Source organism: Olea europaea, chromosome 3, assembly GCF_002742605.1.
Source record: "Olea europaea var. sylvestris chromosome 3, O_europaea_v1, whole genome shotgun sequence".
NCBI classification, from domain to species: domain Eukaryota; kingdom Viridiplantae; phylum Streptophyta; class Magnoliopsida; order Lamiales; family Oleaceae; genus Olea; species Olea europaea.
The window spans coordinates 11,307,340-11,321,845 of NC_036239.1; positions in this window are offsets into that span (position 1 = coordinate 11,307,340).

A 14,506-nucleotide genomic window follows, 5' to 3' on the forward strand; every position below is an offset into this window, starting at 1 on the left:
TTTATATAATCCTCTTTTTCACAGTAAAAATATTTGACCTTTCTTCTTGTCTTTGACTGACTTCTGAAGTTACCACGTCCCTTAGGACCTCTGTTTTTACTCCTTCCTATGTTTTTTGTAATAAGAGTCTATGCGTCATTCCTACAAAGTCTCTGCTTCTTATTTCTTCATTAAACAAACTGTCTTTAACTAGAGTAAATTCAAGCACACCATTTTGAGCGGAGTTACTAAGTGATACCTCCAAAGTCTCCCAACTATCAAGCAATGTACTTCATCTAGCACTATTTCATTGTGGTCAACTAATTTATCAAGTCTTGGAATTCACTCAAATGCTCAGCAATCAATTTTCCCTCCTTTAGCTTCAGATTCATAAGCTTTCTAATAGTGAAAGCTTTATTTTGAGCAATCTTCCTCTTATAGAGACTCTCCAATTTTCCCCAAAGGCTATAGGCATCTATCTCTTGAGATATATAATGGAATACATTAAGGTGAACCTACTGTCTAATATATCCAATGGATTTTCCATTCATCTTCTTCTAGTCATTATCACTCATATTGCTTGGCTTAGCACCATCACCTTCAATAAGTTCATGTGAATCCTTACAATAAAAGATATCATCCATCATAGGCTTCCAAACAAAATAATTTGAAGCCAATAACTTAATCATAGTGCCCGAAGTATTCTCTATTTATTCCTGTAATAAATCACACCCACTTAACTTGAGCTCTGATACCACTTTGTTGGGCAATTTCACTTATTGCAAGAATAAATTTATCAATCCAAACAATTAACTATGTGATCAAATATGTAAGTAAATAATCAAGAAAACGTAACACCAATTTTTTACATGGAAAAAACCCTCCAGTGTAAAGTGAAAAAAACCCACGATGTAACTCCGCCAAAATCCACTATAATAAAAAATATAGATTACAATATTCAAGTTTAAATCTCAAGATTTGAATTCTCAACAAATTGGAAATACCACAATAATTAATCTCTAAGACAATAGTTTATCTAACGACAAATCACCAATTTGATTAAACTTGTGAGAATCCACTTTGAATACAACACCTATAAAGTACCAAAAATACACTTTAGAGAAAGTCCCAATTTGTATTATGTAGTGAAGAAGAACTTGTGTGAATCTGCACTCAAAAGATTGAAAGAAAACTTTCCTTCCAATTATTTTTCCTTCTTCAAGCAGCTTGGTTTTCTTCTCTTTTTTCCTAGCCAAAATCTTTTATATGTATGTATGTTGCCACCTATTTTTTGACCTAAATTAAAAGTAAAGTGGATTAGGATTTCTTTTCCTCATGGGCTCGTATAACTCCATTTTGAAGTAAGGCATCAAAATCAGCAGACATTGCATGGCACCAATTTAGATATTTGGGAACTTGCAAAATACATGTAGATTCCAAGGCTAGGGTGTCAATTGTACTGGTTAGGTATGGTGTTTGGAGGAGGGTTTGGAAATGTTAATTATTGGCTTGTGTTTACATGGGATGAGTGTTGGAGGGTAGGCGGAAAGAAAAGGCACAATAGAAGGATGAGCATGGTCAATGGAGTTAGGATTAAGTAGAGATGGGCTTATGACGTGGATAGGATACTTGAATAAATAGTCTTTGTAGTGTTGGGTAGGACATTAAGATGTAGAGTTTTGGGAAGAGGAATTTTTACAGATGAGGATGATGTGGATGGAGTTTTTGAAGTGGGTGGAGAGAAACAAGTGTTTGAATTTTGAGGAACTATGGAAGCTGGAGTTGGGGCTAAGAACTTACTTGTGTAGCTATTTGTGAAAGAGAGAAGTGTGGTGGCAACGAAGTATCCAAACTTGATCCTGTTGCCAAGATTTTTGAGAAAAGATAAGACAAAAGACAAGTAGTGTCGACAGATCTAGGAAAGGAAGTAAGAGACATAGATAAGTGCTTTGGGATAAAGAGTAACCTAGAAAGACGCATGGTTTGGATTTGGACTATATTTTATTGGACTTGTAGGGCTGGAGCCAAGGATAGAACTGTTGGAAATTTACTTAAATATGCACAGTGAAAATAAAACAATTTCAATTCCCACCAGAATTCATCATTGTTTTTAGATAGAAATTGTGATAAAGGTTATACCTTTTCTCGGATCTGCAAACTCGTTTGCTTAATCTTTGTTCCAGTAACTTGGATCTGCTTCCCACAGCTGTCCAATTGTCCAGCCTCTAATGAATTTCACACAGAGAATAAACTGCAGCCACCAGGGTTTTCTCCTCTTGTCCCAGCAAGAATTAGGAGATTCTCTACAGATTGAAAACCCTAGCTATGTATTTATATAAGTCCAAACGGGCATGGGCTGGTCCGGTCCAATATTTAATTAATCCATTTAATTAAATCTGGTCCGTAAATTAATTAATTCAATTAATTTATTCGAGCCTATAAATAATCAACCCAATTAATTAATTTATCCAGCAATTGTTAACTTAATTAATTGACAAATTGCAGTCTACCAATTCTCGATTGGATCCAGGGCATAACACTTACAAATCCCCACTTCCACTAGATCCAATCACCCATGTATCTAATACCCTAAGCGTCCACATGGCGGTCATGTTTTTGTTGTGACGACGACTTTGTCAATGGATCTGCAATATTGTCGTCTATGGGAACTCGCTCTATCTTTACGTCATTTCTTTGTATAATCTCCTTGGTGAGATGATATTGCCTTAGCACATTTTGGATCGTTGATTAGACCTCGGTTCCTTTCCTTATGCAATGGCTCCATTGTTATCATAATACAAGGTATGGGATCAACAATGCTAGGAATGACTCCCAGTTTATTAATGAACTTCTTGATCTAGACAGCTTCCTTCGGCTCTTCAGAATCAGCAATGTACTCGACTTCTGTTGTTGAATCAGCGGTTGTCTCCTATTTGGAACTTTTTCAACTAACCACTCCATTGTTGAGAGTAAACATATATCTAGATCGAGATTTGCTATCATCCTTATCAGTATGAAAACTAGCATCAGTATACCCTTGAACCTTTAGTTCATCTCTTCCATAGATCAAGAACACATCTTTAGCCCTTCTCAAGTACTTAGAATGTTCTAACCGCTACTAGTATTTCTCACCAGGGTTTGCTTGAAACTTGCTTGTAACACTTAGAGCATATGAAATATCTGGTCTCGTACATAGGATCGCATACGTGATAGATCCTATCACCGAAGCATAAGGAATTTTATCCATGTGATTTCTTTCATCATGTGTTTTAGGACACATATCTTTTGAAAGGTAAATCCCATGTGACATAGGACACAAACTTCTCTTAGACTCTTCTATGTTAAATCTTCTCAAGATTTTGTCTATGTACAAAGATTGGAATAAGCCAAGCAATCTTTTTTATCTATATCTATAGATCTTAATTCCCAAGATATACGCTGATTCTCATATATCTTTCATGGATAAATTCTTTGACAACCATAATTTTACCGATTGAAGAATTGGAATGTCGTTTCCCATTAATAATATCATCGACATATAATGTTAGGAATACGACCGCGCTCCCACTTATATTCTTGTAAACATAAGGTTCATCTTCATTTTTGATAAAATCAAACTTTTTGATTGTCTCATCAAAACGAAGATTCCAACCCCTAGAGGCTTACGTTAATCCATAAATGGATCGATTAAGCTTGCATACCTTGTTGGCTTCTTTGGATTCAAAACCTTCTGGCTGTGTCATATGTACCTCCTCTTACAAATTTCCATTAATGAAAGTAGTTTTGACATCTATTTGTCATATCTCATAATCATGGTATGCAACTGTTGCAAGCAAAATTCGAATGGATTTTAGCATGGCTACAAGGAAAAATGTTTCATGAAAGTCTTTGTGTGTAACTTTTTGCTACTAGCCTTGTTTTGTATTTATGGACGTTTCCATCCGCATCGACCTTTTTCTTGTAAACCTATTTAAAACCTATGGGTTTTATCCTTCCAGGAAGGTCAACTAAGGTCCAAACCTTGTTCTAATATATCGAATTCATTTTGGATTCCATGGCTGCTTGCCATCTCTTCGAGTCAACACTTGAATTCGCTTCTGCGTAATTTGTAGGTTCATTATCATCGACTAATAATACTTGATTAGTAATCGTGAATTCATACCTTTTGGGAGGTTGAACGACCCTACTTAATTTACGCTGAGTTGGAGTGTCCTCAGGAGTCTCTACATCCTGATCAAGAGTCTATCCATCAACAGGTGTGGGATCAGACTCAAGTTCAACTAATTGGTCAATAATATCTATGGATTCTTGAACTTCTTCAAGTTCTATCTTACCCCCACTACCCTCTCATAGAATAAACTTTCTCTAGGATTATAGCATGTCTTGAGATGAACACTTTATTCTCAACGGGATTATAGAACTGAGATCCAATTTTCTCTTTTGGATAACCCACAAATATGCATTTATCAGATTTAGGCTCAAGCCTATCCAATTCATTTCGCTTCACATAAGCATCATAGCTCCAAACTTTCATGTGAGATAAGTTTGGCCTTTTGCCTCTCCATAGCTCGTATGTAGTTTTGTCGATTGATTTAGATGGGACATAATTATGTGTGTAGCACACAACAATTAGTGCAAGACCCCAAAATGATTTTGGGATGTTTGCATGGCTTATCATTGATCGCACCATGTCTAACAATGTGTGATTCCTCCATTCAGATACACCATTATGTTGCGATGTATATGGTGGAGTCCATTGTAAGAGAATCTCATTCTCTTTTAGATAATCTAAAAATTCTCCCTTTAAATATTCTCCACCTCGATTTGATCTCAGCATGATAATATTTTTACCGGTCTGTTTTTCTACTTCAAGTGCTCCATGCTTTAATTTCATCAGATATACATAACCATATCTAAAATGATCATCAGTAAATGTGATGAAGTAAGAGAAACCACCTCTGATGGTGTTTGACAGGGTCCAGATACATCAGTATGTATTAGTCCCAGTAGTTCTGCAGCTCTTTCTCCTTTTCCAATAAAAGGAAATTTGGTCATTTTGCCTAATAGACACGACTTGCATTTGTCAAATGATTCAAAATTAATTGACCCCAATTATCCATCTTTATGTAACTTGAAAATGTGTTTGTCGTTAATATGACCCAGTCTAAAATGCCAAAGATAGGTATTGCTTAGATTATCACTTTTACACCTTTTATTTTCTATATTTATAATAAATGACTCAGTATCAAGAATATAAATTCTATTTTGCAATACACTACTACCATAAAGGATCTCATCTTTATAAAACGAACAATGATTGTTCTTAACATTAATTGAAAAATCATTCATGTCCAAACACGAAATAGAAATAATGTTTTTAGTAATGGCGGGAACAAAATAGTAATTTTCTAATTCTAATACTAAACCGAAGGCAATGGTAAGAAGTATGTCCCTACAGCTAATGTAGCAACTCTTGCTCTATTTTCCACGCGTAGGTCAACTTCTCTTTTTTACAGTGGTCTACTTCTCTTTAGTCCCTGCATATTTATACAAATATGAGATCCACATCCGATATCTAATACCCAAGAAGCTAATGAAGTAGACATATTAACCTCGATAACAAAAGTACCTGAAGTAGAAGTTTCAGAAGACTTCTTTCCCTTCAAGCTTGTGACGTAAGCCTTGCAATTTCTCTTCCAATGACCTTTCACTCCACAATGATAGCATGGATCATCAAATTTGGCATTGTCCTTGCCTACTTTAACTGCTTTATTATTACCCTTAACTTTCTTAGACGTTTTCTTAAAACTTTCTTTGATTTTCCTCTTAGTGCCCTTGGAGAATTGAATGGCCAAGATATGCCCAGTGCTAGCCTTGACATTGGGCTCCACAGTTTTAATCATATTAAGCAACTCAGGGAGTGTGCATTCAATCTTATTCATATTGAAGTTCATAATGAACTGTAAATAAGTATCTGGCAAAGATTGTAGAACCAAGTCAATACTTAGTTCGTGATCTATGATAAAACCCAATTGAGCCAATTTCTCAATGAAACCAATCATCTTCAGTACATGAGCACTGACTGAAAAATCCCTTGCCATTTTTGCACTATACAGTTGTTTGGAGGTCTCATATCTATCCATGCGAGATTGTTCATCATACAACTTCTTGAGATGAAAAATCATAGTGTAAGCATCCATATCCTCATGTTGCTTCTGTAACTTAGGTGACATAGCTGCAAGCATCACACATGCTGCATTTTTATCATCATAACTGTGTTTGTTGTAAGTAAACACCTCTTCCTCAGTGAAATTTTCAGTAGGTACCTTTAGAAGGAGTTGCTCAAAGACATACCCAATTCTCTCATGCTTGAGAACGATTCTCAAATTACGATGTCAATCTAGAAAATTTGGTCCAGTCAGTTTGTTGGCATCCAGTATACCTCTCAAATTCATATGATTACTCATGATTTAAAAATTGTAAATGACGAAAAATAAAGAATTAATACGTACTGTAATGCATTGCTCAAATTTAATATGGACTTCAATTAAATGTACTCCCACTATTTAAAATAAATTCATGACCCTCATACATAAACTATTGGAATCCACATTTGATTCCCAGTGGGCTGGGATCCCATTCGTTATACCAATATCTTGAGTGTACTCAACAAAATCTTAATAAAACATCTGGGTAGATACAATACTATATCAATTATATCTCCATACAACTCCCAGATCATTAAGCTGACAACTCTTTGTCTTCACACATCTTATGTCTTAGCTTAACATGTCTCTAAAACTCATCTCCTTGAGTATACTCAACAAAAGATAAATTTTAGTTAAGTCAAACCCATCATTCAAAAATATCAAATATTTCATAGTGTCAAACATATCCCTAATAGATCAGCCACGAGGGATTTAACATGCAATGGTCTCATCAAGTAATATATATACATTCATCAACTATGCGAATGAATATACAAATAATAGTATGGATGATTATGGACTTATTCTATCTAGTTTTCCCGAGCCAAGGGAAAGACTAGTTGGTCAATTCCTAGGGGTACAACATTGAATCAATATCAATGCACCATCTCCATGGTTTTCTCCTTTTCTCGCTCCTTCAATTTGTCCAACTACAATATGTATCCTATACTAGTTGGCACGCAGACCTAAATGAAATTTGACTCCCAGGTCCATGACAATAATAACGACAATGGACTCGCATGTCTAAAAATAATAAAGAGCTTGCAAGCTCATAACAACAACAACAACAACAATAATAATAATAATGGACTCCCAGGTCCAAAATAATTAAGGGCTCGCAGGCCATAAAACGACAAAAATTAAATCGACCATTCAACAAATTCACATGGTCGAGTCCATAATCATCCATAAATAAATATTCATCACATAAATGTTTCCTATATATAATATCTAATATTATATGCAATGACTCAAGAATCTCGCAATTATAGTCATCAAAACTTATTTAAAAATTTGGATCGAAATAATTAAATAATTAATTAATCATATTAATTGATTAATTAATTAATTAATTTAATTGGTGGACCTATTTAATTAAAATCAAATTTTAAGGAAACACTGGATTAGAGTCCAACTCTAATTCCATGATCATAGGGTGAAGTAATTTAATTAAAATCAAATTTTAATTAAATTCCGAAATAGAGTCTAACTCGAATTATAAAACAAATTTAGGGTGTAATAATTTAATAAAAAAAAATTTTAATTAATTATTAAATTAAAGTCCTACTCTAATTTCAATATATATTGGGGAGGTAATATTAATTAAAATCAAATTTTAATTAACAAAAGATTAGAGTCCAACTATAATTAAATGGAATTAAATTAAATATTTAAGTTAAAATCTAATTTTAACAAAATATAAAGTCATTAATTTTAAATATAATTTTAACCTGGGGCCAATTTAAAAAACTGGTCAAAGCCAATTAATAACACAAGTTTAAAATCCATTTTAAAATTTAAATTCAAAACATATTTTTGAAATTTAAACATTGACCCAAAATTAAAATTAAAAGCTGACCTTTCTAGTTCAACAAATTGTGGAATAGGTCCATGATTTAAAATTGCAAATTTGATCCCCCTTTCATAATTGCAGGAGGCCCCTCGAAATTTCATAAATTTCAGAAGAGGCCCCCGCCCCAATTAGATTTCAAACCCTAAACAATTTTTTTTTTTATTTCATTGGTTAGCGACACTGCAAAACCAAAATGCAAGGCCCTCTGCTTGAAGCAGCGGGCTTTCGCGTCCTCACACCCAGCAGCGATGTTACTGCTGCAGTGGCAGCCAAGCAATGCAGCAGCACGCTGCGACTGCGCTGCGACCACCACCGCGATATATATAATATTAAATACTACAAGTGCTAGATTCAGGAATAAACTTGATTAAATCAACTTTTAATTTAATTACATGTAAATCAATTCTTAACAAATACAAACCTGGCTCTGATACCGCTGTTGGGAATTTACTTAAACATGTGCAGCGAAAGTAAAACAATTTCAATTCCCACCAGGATTCATCTTTGTATTTAGATAGAAATTATGATAAATGTTATACCTTTTCTTGGATCTGCAAACTCCTTTGCTTTATCTTTGTCCAGTAACTTGGATTGCCTTCCGCAGCTGTCCAATTGTCCAGTCTCCAATGAATTTCACACAGAGAATAGACTGCAGCCACCAGGTTTTTTCCTCTTGTGCTAGGAAGAATTATGAAATTCTCTACAGATTGAAAACCCTAGCCATGCATTTATATAAACCCAAACGGGGTTGGCCTTGTCCGGTCTAATACTTAATTAATTCATTTAATTAAATTCGGTCCGTAGATTAATGAATTCGGGCCTATAAATAGTCAACCCAATTAATTAATTTATCCAATAATTGTTAAATTAATTAATTGTTAAATTGCAATCTTCCAATTCTCTTTTGTGTGCGACCCGTTAGGTTCCCAACCACAATACCTAATGGCATGAAATATTATTTCGATCTAATCAAAATTGATAAATTAAAACACCCATTTAATTTATCACCAATTCATACCCGCCATCCCAAATTGACATCTTACAATGTATCAGGGCAACACATGTGACGAAAAATGTCACGTGGTATGACAAAATCAAACTTGTTCGTTTACCATGAAACTATAATCTCTTCGTCAATATGATCTGATCAATTACAAGATATGGATATGTGTTAATCTCGATTATCAATCATATCTTTCATTCTACTATTAAGGTCAACGTGAGTTGAAAACTCCATTTCGATTTATGAGTACACCTTGGCCAAGGATTTCATTATTGACTTAATTGAATGAAATGCAGATCACAATCTCTTACTATCTAAGAGTGACGAATCCTATATTGGTCATTCACAACCTTCATATGGTTCTTGACATACCCGATCGATGTCGTATTAGCGGCCCTTAGCAGAGCAACATCCAATACCGTCAAAGCATGACTGTCCTCATACAAGGCACTATGACAACCTCAAGTCAAAAGACCAATTCCACCATCGAACGTTACAGATTAACCATTGACACTCAGATAGTTATTCATGTGGAATCTCTTAGAGGGTCTCCAATATTTCGTTTTATAACAAGACATCCACGCGTTCATTTAAGTGTCACCACACTTTAGTTCGTGGGATCAGCTACTTACTTCATAAGTAAGAAATGCCAAACGTGATGGTCTATCCGTAACAATGATATCCGTATCTCGTTATTACTTACGATCATGGATTATTCAAGATCCAATCATATATGATTTGTATCTCACAATCACAACTCCTTGTGATTAACAAATTACTTAAACTTGAATCTTTGGACTCTATTATTTAATATTATTTATCAGAATATTAATTTGAATAAATAATAGATCTTGCCAAAAATAAATGTATTAACCATATTAAAGTGTTTACAACCTAAATCGATTGGATCTAGGGCATAACACTTACAAGAACAAACAAACAAAAATGCATAATTTGTCCAAACTAGGGGAAAATGAGAAAATAATTCTCAAATGATGAGATATATAATATATTAAGCTTAGGCATATGGTTTACAAGGTAGACTACGGTCGCAAAAGTATAAGACCAATAACCAATGGCCATGGATGCATGATCTAACAAAGTGAGACCATCTTCAGTGATGTGATGATGGCGACATTTAGCAAAGTAATTGTGTTCGAGACTGAGAGGGAGAGAGGAAAGATGGGAAATTTTTATGGTGGCTAAGTAATTTTTCATAATAAGGAAGTCAGTATCATAATCAGTGTAATTTTTCAATGTACAACTCAAACACTCTAATGTTTTTTTTTTCCTTGTTTTAGATTTTCTCACTACCACTTTTCTTCATTTCTCTTAAATCAGTGGTTCATATGGACAAAAATTTTGAAAGCACCAAATCTACACGAATCATAGTTGGATAACCTCATTATCCAAGTAGCTAGAGATTTGAAAAATATTAAAAAAAATAGATAATAACTAAAAGATAATTATCCTTAATAGATCACATGAGAAGTACATAATTTTCTCACTCTCTTGGCTTCTCCCAGAATAAAAGTAAAATTTTCAATGTACTATGCAAACACTAATACTTTTTTTACTTGTTTTAGATTTTCTCATATCACTTTTCTTCCTTTCTCTTAAATCAATGGTTGTTCCTATTGATAACAATTTTGTTTCACTGAATTTTTTTTATATATAGAGCCATGTCATTATTAGCGCATTATAAAATAAAATTTTCCCCTTATGAATCCTAAAAGTTGTGTTGTTTCCTCTCTACTTGATCTATCACATTTTGGTCTCTTAGTTTCCTAAATCTACTATCATTTCTTCTTTCTTGACTCGGTCTCTTGAATCTTCCGGCTTATGTTGTGTAATCTTAAATGTCATTTGTGCTACCTAATTTTTTATGTTCTTGCTCTTTGAAACCTAAATCATCGATTAGATGATTCTTGTATTTGGCGCACAAATTTTTGTGTTTGAATTCTATCTTTTGAATATTTGTGATTTCTATTACTATGATTGATTCGAAGGTATGTTTGGAGTTTTAAATTGATGTTCCTTTGTTTTCTTTCTCTTAGATTGCTCAATCTTGATAGAATTTTGGGTGTGAATCAAATTCTATTTTGGAGGTATATTTGAAGTTCATTGTTTGTTTTGGAGAAGTCTTGAAAAGTAAAAGACTATAAAAAGCCAAAGAAGACAAAAGATGGACCTGGATGAAAAAGTCATTGTAAAACTGCTCGTTGGCAACCCATTAGGCATGAGTTGGCTACTCATTACAATACCAGATTTTCTTTATAGCATACTAAGATGCAAACAGATCTCGTCCAATTGGATTTGGATGAAGCTTTGTTGGTCCTTAACTTTGAAACTGGAGGAGAAGTAATGTAGAGATCGAAAGGTCTTGTCATAGTTACTTTTTTGTCTTTTGAATCAAATTCTTCGAGACGTGTTGAAAGATAAAAATACTACTACAGCATGGTTGAAATTCAAGTAGTTATGCACGATTCGAAGTCTAAACAGTAAACTATATCCAAAGTAGGGTTTATATTCTCATTGGATTACAAATCTTGGAAAAAACATCTACTGCATTCAAGGAAATCGTCAATGATTTGGAGACCGTGGAGGTCAACTACGATGAAAATGACTTTGAATCAATTTTATTATGTTCTTTGCCCTCTTCATATATGACATTCAAGGACATCATCTTATATAGATGCGATACTCTCACACTTTATCAAGTTAATGACGTTCTATTCTAAGGAGAAGATAAAGTAGCTAGTCGTTAGATTGGAAGCCCAAGTAGAGGGTCTTGTTTTTCATGAGAGAAATTTGAGTAGTCATAGAAGGGGCATATTCAAATGTAATAATAGGGATACAATATTTTATTATTGTAAGAAAAGGGGCACATGAAAAAGGATTTCTATAACTGGCAGAACATGGATAAATTAGTGTTGTAGATCAAAAGAGACAACAAGGTAATTCCGATAAAGCTAGTTTTGTCGAAGATAGCTGAAGCGATGGACATCTTTTAGTTATCTCTGACAACAACTCCAAACCTAATGAGAATTGGATTCTTGATATAGCTTGCACTTTTCATATGTCCGAATCGGGATTGGTTTTCAAAATATGAAATAGTTTCAAAGGATTCTATGATAATGAATAATTTATCTTGTAAGATAGCTAGTATTGGTAGTATCAGATTAAGACATTTGATGGGATGATCATGACACATGGTAAAGTGAGACATGTCCTAGATTTGAATAGAAATATTATCTAATTGAGTACTCTTGATTCAAAAAGGTATGAGTATATTGTGAATGTGGAGTTTTGAAAGTTAGCAAGGATGCCAAAATTGTGATGAAGAGGTAGAGAAGGTCACATTTTTATATCTTCCAAGGTTCGACGATCATGTTTGATAAAAATTAAACTAAAGAAAAGAGAGATTAGATCTTCGGAGAAGTTCGATGACAATGATTTGGTTGCTTATATTAATAAGTGTTAGCTCAGATGGAGTTGTTTGTGAACTTGATGATTTTGTTGTTTGTGATGTTTCAAGCAAGTTTGATGCCCAAGGTAATTCTACTTGTAAGTAGAGCTTAAATTCAATTCACAGTTGTTGAATTTGCCGTTAAGGCTTTGTGGAAAAGGTAGAGTGTTTGTTTCGAGTGTTCTGCTTGGATAACTTTTTTGGTGTTGTTGAAGAGTTAAGTTTTATTCCTTGTAGTGAAATTTGTGTCAATGTGGATATTTGTTAGAATTTCAATGTGACCCAAAATCTGTTTTGGAAGTATATTTGGAGTTGAATGTTGGTTTTGGAAATGTTTTGAAGAATAAAATACTACAAGGAGTTAAATAGGACAAAAAAATAGACTAAAATAAAGAAGACCACAAAACTCTCATTGGCTGCTCATCTGGTGCTCCAGCGCTCAGAACAACACATTGGTCACTGGAGTGGTAGTGCCAACTCTTATTAGCCACAAGGGTGTCACTCAAGCGGCAGCATTATCTGAATTTTCAAGGTTTTACAATTAAACCAGTTTTAGGACTCCTATTTCAACCTAAATATTCCATTATTAGTTTTTACTCATAGTATTGGAACTTCGCCATATATTAATTTCTTTATGTATTGATTTTCCTAGTATGTAGAGATTGTTGTATTATAAATATATGGTGTATTACACGTATTTGATGGATCCAAATTAATAGAGAGAGACATGCAGATAGAGAGATCAGGAGAGAGTTTTCTAAGATCCAACATAACATATTGTAACTCTTTACTTTTCATTTAGTAAATTCTCCACCTACACTCATAGGTTTTCCTTTCTTGGAATTTTACGTAAATATTGTGTTCTTGTTATTGTTATTTTCATCTTGCCCATTACCTTGTCTTTAATATTCATAATAATTGACTCAATTCTTAACAAATACATTTCAAGCTTACAGTATCTATGTGGTAGGTTTGGTTTCTTTCCGTTGAACTTTCTATATGGCTGTGCTCGACTTCTAGATTAACATACATTTTGAATATATCTATTCTTTGTACGAGCATTTTTTAGTGTTTTTATGTTTTATTATTTTTTTCTTTTTTAGGTGAGTTAGATTTAAATATTTTTGAGATCTTCATATTTAATAAATTATTTATGCAAATGATTTATTTTTTATATATTTTTGTTATTTTTCTATCTTGTTTCTATTTTTTTAATCTTATTTTCATGTACTTTATGATTTGTGGTTTGTATTTTTTGTATTTATTTTTCGGCTTTTTATTAAAGCTGTGTTTGACTTCTGGATTCACGAGTGTTTCTAATTTCTATATTCTTTGGAAGCATATTTCTTAAGGTCTTTACATTTTTTTTGGCTTCTTGCGTATGTTAGATGTGAAATACATTTGATATCTTTGTATTCAATAGTTTATCAATGCACGTATTTTATTTTGTATAATTTCATATTTTTAGCTATTTCTTTCTAATTGTTTGTTATTTTTTTCCTTAGCTTAATGTGCCTTATGATTTTTGGTTTGAATTTCTTGCAATTTATTTTCGACGTTTTTTTTAAAAATTCATTGAGTCTACAGATTTTTTAACTGTGTTCTCGTATAATGGGACAAATGTCAATTTGAAAGATTTGTTTGATTGTAGTTTATTCTCCTCTAAAAGGGTTACCATCGTATTTGTTATGTCTCTATGGCAAACCACCAAATCTAAAACAAAGCCACACTCGGAAGCGTCGAAGCGTGTAATGTCAACAAGCAACGCAGAATCCTAGGCGGAGAGGAAACAACCGAAGTAGTCAATCCGAAGTGGTACTAAGATGGTACATGCAGATTCAATCCCCAACACCTAGGCACTTTGACCCAAGATACGAATCTTTTGGGCAAGGATTTGTCCAAGATAAAATGTTAGGAATGATGAATGTGACATATCTGCAATATACGTCAACTCCAAGTCAGAAATATTAAATCCCACCCACCTATGAAATGAT